This window comes from Carya illinoinensis, chromosome 14 (assembly GCF_018687715.1).
Source record: "Carya illinoinensis cultivar Pawnee chromosome 14, C.illinoinensisPawnee_v1, whole genome shotgun sequence".
Classification (NCBI taxonomy): Eukaryota; Viridiplantae; Streptophyta; class Magnoliopsida; order Fagales; family Juglandaceae; genus Carya; species Carya illinoinensis.
In genome coordinates this window covers 8,616,614-8,627,548 of record NC_056765.1, presented here as the reverse complement: position 1 = coordinate 8,627,548, position 10,935 = coordinate 8,616,614, and the positions used below count along the sequence as shown (strand labels likewise).

The 10,935-nt window shown below is 39.0% G+C and overlaps 1 long non-coding RNA gene across 1 annotated transcript; it reads left to right on the top strand.

The window, feature by feature from the left end:
• The first annotated feature begins 9,879 nt into the window (after positions 1 to 9,879).
• Positions 9,880 to 10,362, top strand: LOC122294157. Its single transcript, XR_006237538.1, has 3 exons — positions 9,880 to 9,979; positions 10,074 to 10,169; positions 10,273 to 10,362. It is a non-coding gene; the product is annotated as an uncharacterized LOC122294157 (long non-coding RNA).
• Positions 10,363 to 10,935: the final 573 nt, after the last annotated feature.

Sequence of the window (10,935 nt, the reverse complement as noted above, 5' to 3'; positions counted from 1 at the left end):
TTACTAGTCGGGTATCCTGACACCGCCTTTAGTAACAACCGTAGTTCATGTCATCCAATGTTCACCCATAAATCCGAGTAACCCCCTTCAATATCATGTATAAAGCAGTTATAAATCCATACGAAGTGACCTCGATCTTACCACTCCAATGAAACTTTGACTTTACCTTCGCATGCTGGTTGGGGCTTTCCTTCAACTAGTTTCGTGATAATGGATATACTTCCTTTCTTTAACCTTCATATTCAAACCAGAATTTTCTCATATCCTTGTTAACTCGTACCATTCCTTGTCACACATACAGATGAATAAGGCTTGGATGCATATTGAAGATAGATTGCGTTCTAACAAATATGCTAAAGGCGTCAAACATTTCATAGAGCTGGCAAAGGCCCATGCACCGGGTAGAGACTGCATTAGGTGTCCATGTAGGAGATGTCGAAATTGAACTTTCCATCCCATTTCATTGGTTCAGGATCACTTGTTCATCGTAGGTATTGATACATCTTATTCTGCATGGATTTTCCACGGCGAGGAGGAAACAGAAAATGAGGTAGAATTTTCGGATGAAGAAGTTCTTGATGATGGTAACTACAATGACTACATTGATGATGTAGATGAAATGTTAGATGACATCCGTGTGGGATCCTTTATGGATAATTCTGGTAGAACAGAATTTCATGTAGACGACGGGCCTTCACGACACACCACTGAGTCTCCGATACTGGGTAATTTCGACAAGTTGTTGGAAAATGCACGAAAGCCACTTTATCCAAACTGCACCAACTTTTCAAAACTATCATTTATCGTCAAATTGCTTCACATAAAGACAGTTGGTGGTTGGACTGTGAAGTCTTTTGACATGGTTATTAAGCTGTTGCAAGCAGCATTTCCTCAAGCACTATTCCCCGCCTCATACCACGATGCTCGCCGCTTACAGCAGGGTTTGGGATTTAGTTACACAAAGATCCATGTATGCCCAAATGATTGTGCATTGTTTTGGAAAGATCATGCTGATAAAGACGAGTGCCCTAAATGTAATGCATCTAGGTGGGCCGTAAGTACAACAAACCAACAGAGGATACCTCGAAAAGTCCTCCGATATTTCCCTTTGAAGCAGCGGTTGCAAAGGCTATTTATGTCTAAAAAGACTGCCCAATCCATGAGATGGTATGTAGAAGAGCGTGTTGACGACCCCAACTTCATGAGACATCCAGCTGATTCTACTGTATGGAAAGATTTTGATAACAAACATCCTTGGTTTGCTCAAGATCCTCGTAATGTCAGACTTGGTCTAGCGAGTGATGGGTTCAACCCATTTAATAATATGAGCAAAGCGTACAGCATTTGGCCTGTGCTACTCGTGCCGTACAACTTGCCACCTTGGTTATGCATGAAAGATCCATACATGATGATGTCATTATTGATCCCTGGACCAAAGGCACCGGGAAATGATATTGATGTGTTCTTGCGTCCCCTAATAGATGAGTTAACAGAATTATGGGTAGAGGGAATTCATACATATGATGCATACAAACGAGAATCTTTTCAATTGAGGGTTGCGTTACTCTGGACCATAAATGACTTTCCTGCATACGCAAATCTTTCCGCTTGGAGCACGAAGGGTAAGTTGGCATGCCCTACATGTAACTTTGAAACAGATTCTTTGTGGCTTGTGCATGGCCGAAAACATTGTTACATGGGCCATCGTCGGTGGTTGGTGCTAGATCATAGTTGGAGAAGGAAAAAGGCAGCTTTTAATGGTAAGGACGAACATCGTCTCAAACCAAAAATTGTGGAGGGTCAAGCTTTAATGGAGCAATTACATGAGGTCTCAAATGTGCAGTTTGGTAAATTATTAAAGAAGAGGAAACGTACACCAAATGAACTTAATTGGACAAAAAAAAGTATCTTCTTTGACCTACCGTACTGGTTAGACTTGGGATTGAGACATAACTTGGACGTCATGCATATTGAGAAAAATATTTGTGATAACGTTTTGGGAACCTTGATGAATATTGAAGGCAAAAGCAAGGACACCGCTACTGCGCGTAGGGATTTGGAAGATCTTGGACTGAGGAAAGAATTACATTTACAGCATCATGGTAATCAAACTTCTATGCGTCTTGGTTGTTATATGTTAAACGTAAATGAGAGGAGGAGTTTTTGTGCATGCTTGTCAGAAGTTAAATTTCCTGATGGGTTTGCCTCGAATATTTCCCGGTGTGTCAACGTTTCTGAAGGAAAAATCATGGGTATGAAGAGTCATGATTGTCATATCTTTATGCAATATTTGTTGCCGGTTGTTATTGGTGGGTACCTACGACCCGATGTGCGTCGATGTTTAATAGAGTTGTGTTCGTTTTTCAAGGAATTATGTGGTCGAACACTAGACATAACAGTGTTGAAACAGCTTCAAGCTAATATTCCAATCATTCTTTGCAAACTGGAAATGATATTCCCATCTGCATTTTTCGATATCATGGTGCACCTTGCTATTCATCTGCCAGATGAGGCTTTGCTAGCAGGACCTATCCAATACAGGTGGATGTACCCTTTCGAGAGGTATATGGGTAAGTTCAAACGGTATGTCCGCAACAGAGCCCATCCAGAAGGCTCAATTGCTGAGGCATATTTGCATGTGGAGTGCCTGACATTTTGCTCTATGTATCTGAATGATATCGAGACTAGACATAACCGAGATGAACGGAACATTGACACAGTTGGGCAGAGCTCCCTAGATCCAAGTTTATCGGTTTTCTCCCAAAAGGTTCGGCCTCTAGGGGCAGCCCAAATTTCAAAATTAGATGAAGATCTGTTGGCCAAGGCCACGTGGTACGTCCTTAATAATTGCCCAGAGATTGAGGACTATTTAGAGTAAGTACACCCTTGTAACGCTTGTTCAACATTCTACTTCGTGTTCGTCATGTTGAATACGTTATTAAAGCATGATTCTTTGTAGGGACCACCGTAACAAGATGCAAGCAGGGAACCCAAGTAACTTCGAGCATAGGCACCAAATGCAATTCCCATTGTGGTTCAGAACACGTGTATGTCATTATCTTTTTTCATTTACAAATCATTATCATTTATAAAAGTTATAACGTCACTTTCTATATGTGCGTAATGACATGTCAACTATCCATGTTAGATTGCCGAGTTGCATGCAATGACTCCCCCCGCGGTGACCGATGACATATTTGCTTTAGCATGTGGTCCAGATCCATTGGTCGCGAGATATGCCGGTTGTATAATGAATGGAATTCGATTTCACACAAAGGAGCTTGAAGGGCGTCGCCGCACCCAAAACAGTGGGGTTGTTGTTCATGGCGACCATGAAGGAGTGCCTATTGACTTCTACGGAGTGTTGCAAGACATCATAGAATTACGCTATATGGGGTGGCGTAAGTGTTTCTTGTTTAAATGTGAATGGTGGGACATTGGTGATAGAAGAAGGGGGATACATGTTGGGAACCACTTCACGAGTGTTAATACTTCTAGGCAATGGTATAAAGATGATCCATTTGCCCTCGCATGCCAAACGTTGCAAGTATTCTACATCAAGGACCCGAATTGGGGGGAAGTTGGCATGCGGTACACAAGATAACCAATAGAAATGTTTACAATATTCGCCACAAGACATCGGACTTGCATGATGATGCTAATGATGATGATGATTGGTCGGACACTGTTGAAACTGAAGATGAGAGTGATACTGATGTTATTCATTATGGTGCAGTTAATGAAACGAGCCCGGAGACGCACAAGTCATTGACCCGAGGAGATTCAGACAACTTGCCGGTACATCCGTCAACCATGTCACCTGAGCAATTGTGCCGAGAAACTGACGATGAGGATTGTGTTGATGATGAAGACCTTAACCGGCAATTTATGATGGAGAACATGCCTACTGTGGATTGTGATGGTACTGATGTAAAACCTCAATTCCATTGCCCAGACTATTTTAGATTGATGGTTTATCATCAGAATTTTATTTAATACATGTAGTCTATAATTATGTGGAGGCTTATGTTAATCAATTCTACATAGCTATTGAAATGGCATTAAATGCTTCCATTGTTGTTATCATGAATACATGCAAATTAGGAGAAGTGGATGTTTGACACACATGCTTGTTGTTATTCTGTTATAGTACTATCATGTAACACTAATAATGTTATATATTGATGGTTGATTGCCATTGGTGCTTGACAGCTGTTTTTATTTCCTCCGTTTGCAGACAGCGCCTGACTGTCTCAATTCTAAGATCATATGACCACTTCATGTACGCCCGTGTGAAGCATGTATTTGATGAAGAAGTGGTCCAGCCTGGTTGCTCTCTCTACTTTGACTTGGAATGAGGAAACTTTGGTAATCAGAGGATTAGTTATCCCATTTCGTATATGCTGAATGTTGCTTGTTTTGCTTCACATGATGTTTGGAATATAACATGCCAATGATCTTCCATGCTATGCTTGTGCAAATTTTCTTCCAACAGCTAATTTTTCATATATTTAATTATTGATCTTATTGGTCATGTTGGTACCATGACCATAAATTCACTTTCAAGAAAGAAGAGTCCAAACAGACACTAAGCTGTAAGCCCCTTAGTAAAATGACAAGGTCATCACATACCCAATACACTGCCTCTTATATCCATCTACATTAAGATATAAGCAGACCACTGGTGGAAATGGGCTTCCATCATATATCTGGTGCTTTGAATATAAGCTGGGTACGCAAATTAGCATACTGCTGGTCTAGAACATATTCACGAGGGAAGGGATTGGAAGAAGTACTTCAATCCACCAGAAACTAATTACCCTTGGTTGAGCAGGTCACACTGAATACCTGACCCCTTTACATATTTAAAATTGGTTATATATTATACAGATGAAGGCATAATAAGATTCAGATCAATGTTATTTTTATTTTATTAATCTGGTACAGGCATCAAATCTGGATATCAGTTTACTGACCAAAGTCACTCCCTAGTATAACGTCCAGATCAATTCTATACAGTTGGACTGATGAAGACAACTGTATTGAATAATCTGGTGCTGACAAAAACATCCTCATAATCTGGAATATGTTGTCCCATCTTACTCAATGACATCGAGTAGTTCAAATAAATCTTACACAGAAGCCTAATAGAGTATTTTATTTGTGGTGGGGCAAAGTTGGTTGGCAAACAAAAAAAGAAACACACTGGAAAATTAGCATAAATGGACGCTGCTTTCAATTAAAATTACTCACTATCTCCACCATTTTCAGACCTGAACAATGTCAAATCAGTTACCAACAGATTTCATTGAAATAATGGATGTAGCATGTATGGGAAACCTGTTATATACAGGGCATTGGATTAGCTAAAGCAGGCATTGCCTCAGTAGTCAAGAAATAATTAGAAGAACTAGTAGAGACTGCATGCAGCATGAAAGATGACCTCAATGCCACAATATTGGGAAAGATGCAGCCAATGGTGGAAGTCTTTGACCACCATTGTCATAGCATTCACCATATTACATGGCAGAGTAGAAAATGGATTAGAAAATTTAATACATTTGTTTTATCGTATAGTATATGCTGAGTGTGTAACATTTGGCTAAAAATATAAGTATAGATGAAACAAAAAGTTCAATTAGATTAGTTTTGTCCAATTAAACAGATCGAAAAGGGCATGAAAGGGGGATAAGGTAAACAATTCAAACATTAACATACTGCTACCATAGTAGCAGTATGTTAATGGCAAGAAATGGGGGTGATTAAATGTGATTTGTGTTCAGTTTGTTACAAAAAACTGATCACAAAGGGCATGAAAGGGGGATAAGGTAGCAGTATGTTAATGGCAAGAAATGGGGGTATTTAAATGTGATTTGTGTTCAATTTGTTACAAGAAACTGAGATAAAAGGGCATGAAAGGGGGATAAGGTAAACATAAACTACTATGACATACCGCTATGATAGTAGCAGAATGGAAAATGGCATGCAATAGACCTAAAAAAATAAATTTATTAGTGTTCGTTTTGTACAAACCTACTGAGATTAAAAGGGTATGAAAGGAAGATAAGGTAAACACCGAGAAAAACTAATGCTTATACTTGGTTATGATATTTCTTGTATGGTAATGGCATGAAATGGACATGTTATAAAAAAGGCGTACACCAATACAAAGGTTGAGTTAAATCTCAAACCGATGTTGAAGGTTGTTAAGACTGATAAAATTTACATGTTATCTGCCATATGATGGACATGTATTCACCATATTGGGCTATCTTGGATGTAAATAGATTCTGATAAGGGAATTTTATCAGCACGCTAAACGGTCGATGTATCGGACATGTTGGAAAAAAGGCATAAATCTGGAAATTTAAATGAAGAATACGCTACACTGATAAATCGAGCGAAAAGGGAAATGGAATACCATCTCTTAAAATTAGGCATAAACCAATACTAGTAAGAGGGTTTTACTTCCATAAGTGGCATACTGGCTAATGTGAACTACGCTTATCTAAATTACATTGAAACAATTCAAATGAAGTGGCAGTGATGATGGTATAATGTACGGCATGGCTAAACAAGCATTATAATGGGTATACATGTATGTGTTATAGTAGAATAGGTTGATAATGAGATATAGCAAGCATTTTACCAAAGTTTATAATGTTACAGTTCTGGCTGATTTGTTATATGCCAAGTGACCAGTACAAAAAATTACTTTTTAACATATTACAAAAGGTGGTGTCCAAAACACACACTTATATTTGCACCTAGTATGCCAATGGGTCCCACCGTGTATAAATTTTGAGGCTTTTAGACAAGTGGTGTCCAAACAGATAAGTCTTGACTTGAATCATATTACGTCTCATCAGGGGTATATATAATGTATAAACTGGGCAGAAAATCGTGTCTCGAATACTTGTTTTATCTTTCAATTAAAATGCCATCTGGGGCCCAGCAATATTTAATAGACACATGGCCTTGTGTCCAAATTGTTTGGTTGTCATCATTAACATCCTGACAAGATACTCCCCGTGATAATATGTCAAAGTCATTGAATCAGGTTTAAAAAAGGTAATTAGTTGTATAAAGCATGTTGCTTGCAGCCTTAAATAAAAGAAATAGATATCATTGGCGGCTGATTCATTATTAAACCCCACATAAATACAAACCCAGTACGTTTTAATATACACCACATCAAGCTGGGCAGCCCCTTCTCAAATACATATGGTGCTTGAAATAACACTTAGCAGTGACATATATAATTAGACACATGGCTAAGTTGTAAGTCCATACGCGGGAAACTAAAATTTCACACCGCTGGCGGTTCTTTTAACTTGCTGAAAACATGTGAGCTCGCGCCAGTGTCTGAGTCTGAAGTGACAGAAGCTGGCTTTTCATCATAGATTTGTGGCCGGGTACCTAAGGGCAGAAAAGTGGTGAGTTTGCTCTGGGTTCCAGAGGGCTTTTTCTCATATAAGCACTGAGAAAAGGGTTACACACTGATGTTTGCTGGGATAAACACACACTGAAGCCTACTTATAAAAAAAAAGTAGTCACTGAAGCCTGGAATCCGCAAGAAAACCTTGGTCTCATTGACACAGCTCTTCCTCTTCTCTACCAAACAGACCAACATTTTGAAGTAAAGGTAAACCCTATTTTCACCCCACAATCACATCCTTAGTTTCCACTAAGCAAATGTCTTTTTTGCATGATGGTTTTTCTGTGGGACATATAATGTTCACTATAAAAATGCCTCTTTTAACAGAAGAATATAGCTTTCAGGTTGCTATGAAAGTTGATTTCATACGATGCGCTTTTCCAATATTGTAGGAAATCTTACTTTTTACATGAACGGTAAGTCCAATATATGGGTTTGCATATTACCCAACATTAGAAGAACAGAGTACTGACATGTTTGGTGGGGTGGTAGTCAGATTCAGACCTAGTAGTTAACATCTAGATGGTACATTGTCAGGCATTGTTGCTGAGTATAGTGAAGCCACTCAGGCTAGCTGCATACCCGGAAGGTATAAAGAGAGGTTTAGAGCAAAACCTCAATATGAGGTGCTTGGGGTTTGTTTGTCCAAATAATGGGGAAAATGGCTACTTAAATAAGTAAAGTTGCTAAAATGTGACAAGTCCAGGGATTTTAAAAGGAGACAATTGAACTTCCAAACTCCAGTTATCATAGGTTGAACTTCCTGGTATAATCCATGAAGTTGAGTGCTAAACTGAACTGTTTACAGTATAGGGTGTATCTTTTTTGATCTTCCAATGGCATCCAAGGTGTTAAGTATATTTGTCATGTGAAAAGGGGCAGCAATGTAGTTCCAAAGAAGTAGCTAATGGGTTAGATTATAACTAGGAAAAATTAGAGAGAATAGATGCCTTACATGGTGTTTGGGAAATGAAAGGGGGGAAATATTTTTCCCCCTGTTGCAGGTTTCTGTGAAAAGTTGAACAGCTTTTTTCACATTTAAAAAAAGATGGGTCAACTACAAATGATTTCAATTTTGTAACCTGAGGAGACGATGGCAGATTTGCAGGCACTTTCAAACACCCTTATTTTTTTCATCCATATGTAATGGTGGCTTCATAATCCGAATACATAAAGTGAGGAAAAAGAAACAACATAATTTTATAGTGGAGATAAATAATGTTACTTCACATGATTAGCTAAAACATATTCAGTCACATATTGTACTTATGGGAAAAACCATTGTAGGTCTTAATGGTGATATCTGGAAAAAGAGGCCGGAGGGGAAGAATTAGACCTCAACGTCCGCTCATAGTAGCGAGCCCTACTGATGAAGCTCTAGTTCAGGTGCCTCCAACAAGGAGCCTAAGGGATTATGTCAATCCCATATTTAATGCATCAACTGGAGCAGTACCAACTGTGGGCTCTGAAGTTCCAGATTTGGTGCAATGCACGAGGAGCCTAAGAGATGAGGACGATACTTATGTTGATGCCTCACAGGAAGCAGTACCAACAGTGGGCATAGAAGAGTCTCAACCCGAAGTTGAACAGCATCAACCAAATGAGGGGGCCAACAACACAGGTTTGTCAGTATAGTATCAACCTGTTGCTCATAACATGTTGTTCAAGTTTATTCCGTTGTGAACCAGCTTCCCCATTTAACTAGTTTATTGGTGTTATTCACAGTTACAGTGCCACCCATAAAAAAAGAGGCAGAGGGCCTGCTAAGGGTACTATGTTTGAGAGGTTACGAAAGATGGGGAAGATCCCATTAAATATAAAGGATGGGCATAGAGGCCCATCATGCGAAAATGCCACAATATTCACTAGTCGGGTGAGTTGGATTATAAGAGTACATGCGGATATGAGACATGCAAGTTGGAGTGTGATAGATGAGAAGGAGAAGCACGAGCTCATCAATCGTGTTAGAGTAGGGGTTCCGTCATTGGTGGTTTATGTTGTTATTTATGACATATTTGTTATGGTACATTTCAAATGAGAGTTTGAATTTGATATAGTCACTATGTCTATGCAGGCTGACTTCGTGTTGGATTGGAGTAGAGACAATCATCGCGAAGCTGTGGTAAACACACTAGCTGATAGGTACAACGCTTACCACTATGAATTACACAAGCACTACAAGAAATTTGATTCGCATGAGGAGGCATTAGCTGGTTGGAAGGAATGGGTGGAGCCACATGTATGGGAGTGGCTATGTGAAATGTGGGCCAGCCCCAAATTCAAGGTTTGGGATTCTGGTTTTATAAGAAGTTGCAATTTGAGCCCAATACAATTGAGTTCAGTTTTTTTCATCCATCTGTTTACAAATATATACATAAATACTAGTTTCAGGAGATCTCATACATAACTCTAAGTGCATGACAATATTGTTTGGTTGTCATATTTCAGGAGCAATCTCGTAGGAACAGTAACAATAGGAAAAAACAGAAGATTAAACATACAAGTGGCAGGAAATCATTTGTTAGGCTTATGGAAGAGAGGGTAAGCTAGCTGTTTCACACATAGAAGTGAGTCCTATGTGTTATGGATAACCAATTGTTTGAGTTGGCTTAACTAAGTGGATGTTTATTTGAAGGGTGAGGAGGCTTGTAATATGATAGAGTTTTACAAAGAAACACACTGGTCCAATAAGAAGGGTAAATTCATCAATGCAGCTAGTGAACACAATTATGTGAGTTAATTGTGATAATTTCCCTCTGATTTCTAAATATATTGTTATTTATGCATGTCAGATTTTAAAATAGCACTTACGATGTTATTGTATTTTCTTTAAGAATCTGATGCTTGAGAGGTTGGGTGAGAAAGAAACTGAAGAGGATGTTGAACTTGACAATGGTGATGTTTTCAAAGAGGTGTTGGGGTTCAAGTCTGGCTACACACGAGGGCTGGGCCACTCTGTCATACCTGAGCCCTCCTCGTTCATGAAAAAGAACAAGGCATTCAAACGTATAGTTGAGGAGAATGCAAGGAACAAGGAATCTGCTGACTTATATAAGAGTAAACTAGAAGCACTGCTGGGTGATATGGCTGAGCTGCGAAAACAGTTTTCTGAGCATGACAAACAAATCATGGCCATATCATCACATTTGGGGTCAAGTAGGGAGTCTCAACAAGAGACTTAAGGAGATGCATAAAATTCCTAATATATTGTAAAGGTTTTTTGAAGACAGTCATGGGGATATAACATGTTTTTGTTCCCCCTATTGGAAATGGAAACAATTATAATGTATTTATTTTGATCAACTGTGGGGAAAGGTTGGGGGTCAAGTTTTGACTTGAAAAAATACAGTGGGAGGTGTTCCACTGTAAGTGGACACAGGTTTTTGTTTTGGGAATTCCATAAACTAGTTTAATATGGGAATGGGTACTAGATTAGCAGATGTGTTACCATCAGGTGATGGTTTGCTGCTGAATGAGTGAGTATATATTTCATTACA